This window comes from Rhinolophus sinicus, linkage group LG10 (genome assembly GCF_036562045.2).
Source record: "Rhinolophus sinicus isolate RSC01 linkage group LG10, ASM3656204v1, whole genome shotgun sequence".
Taxonomy (NCBI): domain Eukaryota; kingdom Metazoa; phylum Chordata; class Mammalia; order Chiroptera; family Rhinolophidae; genus Rhinolophus; species Rhinolophus sinicus.
In genome coordinates this window covers 41,244,440-41,247,939 of record NC_133759.1, presented here as the reverse complement: position 1 = coordinate 41,247,939, position 3,500 = coordinate 41,244,440, and positions in this window count along the sequence as shown.

The following is a 3,500-nucleotide window of genomic DNA, read 5'->3' as shown; positions in this document are numbered from 1 at the left end:
GGTTCCATCTGTGTTCTTGATTTGATTTTGGTTTCACGGCCCTTGCATTTTCTGTTGCGGATGCTGCGAATAAACACGCGGAGGGTTTGCGAGGACCCTGTGTTTGTTTTCCTCGCCGGAAAGCAGCGTCCGCGAGAAGCTGGGTGGTTTAAATTTGCTAAAATATCTCCATCTAGTGGACTAGCTGCAACACTGCAGGGTTCGGCCCTGTCTGGGAAAAACAATGGGGTGACAGCTGGGGCCGCCCTGCCCTGCTCAGAAACGCCAGTGGCTCCCCATTGTCTACGGGGTGAAGTCCAAAGGCCAAGCCTGGAATTTGAGCGCCGGTACAATCGGGCCCCGCCCTGCCTATCGGACCTTATCGGCAGCTTCGACCTCCTGTCCCCGCCAGGCCCAGCTCCTCCCCGCTCTGGAACCTTCAAGCCCACACCTGCCTGGCACGTGGACCAGTCCTGTGCGGCAGACCCCATCTCCCTTCTCCTCTCCACTCTCCCCAGGCTAAACCTCCTTCGAGGCTCAGCTTAAAGGCCACCTCTTCCGGGAAGCCTCCGGGTCCTTCAACCCATCTCTGTCTTCTGTGACTTCCCACCAACACTTGCTGTCGGTCATTTTTGTATTGCCATATTTAAAGCTGTGTTTTGTCAATGCACTACCCTCCCATATCTAGCCTGATGGGTTAAAATAAATGCAAGCCCCGTTGTCTCCCGGATCTCGATCCTCATCTGGCCTCCACTACTTCCTAGCTCTGAGAACTTGGGTGAGGGAAGGAACCCCAACTGTGCAATAGAGATGCGGACACCGTCTCACAGGGCTGTGGTGAGAATGACATAAGATAGGATGCAAGGTGGTCGGCGCATATTAACGCCAAATAAATTGTCCTTAGGGTGGTCAGATAAAATACAGGATACCCAGTTGAACTTGAATTCCAGATAAACAATTTTGTTTTTAGTATAAGTATGTCCCAAATAGTACATGAAGTTTCCGTGTAACATATCACAGATAAACGCTATTGTTGTTCATTTTGTTAGATGTGCTAATGATATTAGGGAGATGTATATATATATATATATATATATCAGTTCATCCTCACTATTGGTGGATTCTGCACTTGCAAATTCACCTACTAGCTAAATTTTACTTGTAATGCCAAAATCAATACTCACAGAGCGTGGTCATTTGTAGACATACACATGCATACAGCGGAGAAAAATTTGTATCTTCCAATATGCACGCTCTCAGCTGGAGTCAACAGGCATATACTTTCTTGTTTTCAGCTCTCATACCCTAAACAAGTGTGCTTTTTTTCAGTCTCTTTAGTGCTATATTTTTCTCATGTTTGCACTTTCTGTTGGTGATTTTGCTGTTTAAAATGGACCCCAAGCAGAGTGCTGAAGTGCTGTGTAGGGTTCCTTCGCCAAAAAGGCTGTGATGCGTCTTACGGAGAAAATAAATACATGTGTTAGATGAGCTTCGTTCAGATGTGAGTTATAGTGCTATTGGCCATGAGTTCAATGTTAGTGAATCAATAGTAGACGTTAAATAAAGTGTCTTTAAACAGAAACACACATAAAACAAGCTTATATATTGATTGGTGGATGAAAATGTTGTGTCCAGAGACTGGCAGTAACCTAACCCTGTATTTCCCCTGGGAGCAATGGTTCAGTATTCACTAATTCACTGTTCCCAGTGACACTATAGAATTACTGGAATAATGAGAATCAAATATATATATATATATATATATATAATAAAATTTAAAAATTAGAGGTACATACTGAAATATTCTGAGTGAAATTATATGATGTCTGGGGTCACTTTAAAATACTCCAGGAGTGGGATAAAAGTGTGTATATGGAGTGTGTAAAAGAAATAAGATACTAAAGGCTGAAGATGTGGAAGTGATGATTTATTAGATAATTCTATTTTATGTATGTTTGAAAGTGACCATAACAAAAGGTTTAAAATACACATTCAGGAGAAAGTCTTGAGGGAAGAATATTTTATTCAGTAACTTCCACTCTGTGGGGACCCTCTGTGGGGACAAGGCTCCAGATGACAGCTACCTAAGATTCCATTATGGGGGAATCCCAAGCCCCTGGCTGTGGAGCAGGAGGAGGTTCAGGAGACTGGCTCTAGTCTCAGCATCCCCCTCAGACTGCTCAGCTACCTATGACAACTCACAGTGCCTCTGAACCTTTTTTCTTATCAGTTAAAATATGAAGTTGTAATGGATAACCTCTGAGTTCCCTTTCTTTGTTAAAACTCTAATTCTAAAACCAGTATTTCCTAAACTGGCACGTTCTGGTACAATATTATATCTCGCCCAACTCTGTTTCCTGCCCAGTTCATTCTGATACCACTCTCCTATGAATCCTGCTGAAGTTCTCCCTTTTTCGCAACACTAACAGAAAACTATTCTGATTTTGGTTTATCTAAAGTCTGAACTCTTCAGCTAAGCCATTTAAGGCCCATCGTGTCTTGAGCTCTTTCTACCAAGAGTTCATAGACCAGTTAAGGAGGACCAGGAAACAGGGGACACAGAGGAAATTCATCCAAGGTGGTCTAGGGAAGCAAAAGGAAACCTCCTGGAGGAAGAGATATCTGACTGAGACCTAAATGGTGACCAGGAATTACTGCTGCAAAGAGAGTAGGGAAGAATGTTCCGGGCAGGGGCAACAGCGAGCTCCAAAGCTTGGAGACAAGAGAAAATTGGGAAAGGTCCAGATTTCAAAGCCCATCACACCTAGCCCCACCCTTCCGTTACCCACCTTCCCCAACTGCCTAGCATGTGTGGTATGCGCCCTGAGGACCCTGGAATTCATATTTGGGCAGGTATATAGTATTGGACTTCCTACCAGGCCGCCTTTAAAATAACCAAGTAGGGAGAAACTTTTACACTTCCCAACACACTTTTGCTCATCCTTCCTAATCCTGGCGACCCATTTCTGAGTAGAGGGAACTGAGGCTCAGAAAGATTGTCACTCACTCAAGATCACACTTCCAGTGAGATCACAAATGCAGAGCTGACTCCTGGTCTATTCTTTTTACTGCACAGGGCAGCCAGTGCACAGTGGTTTTTGATCAGGTGTGTGCGAAGGGGTGCTTCCTTGTGCCCTGCATGCTCAGCTTATACGTATGCATTGAGTAAGCTGAAACCAGCGTCAGGGCTGACTTCAGCAGCCTCATTTCCTCAGGGTCGGGGTCGTGTAATAGACTGGTCGCTCAAGAGACCCATCTCCCCAGGGGCGAGGACTCTGGGTTAAATCTCGACTCCTAGCTACGTGATATTGGACGAATAACTTCGAACCTCATCTGTAAAATGGGTGGTGAGGGATTGTTGTGAGGATTAAATGAAAACAGCAACTGTGCAGGGGGACTCCGTATAATACCCGGGAGCACAGGAAAGAGGACATGCTACCTCTGCTTTATACTCGAAAGTCGAGACACACGGAGAGGAGAGCTGTACGCAGGCGCGCTCAGTAAAGACTCGGCGGCGGACG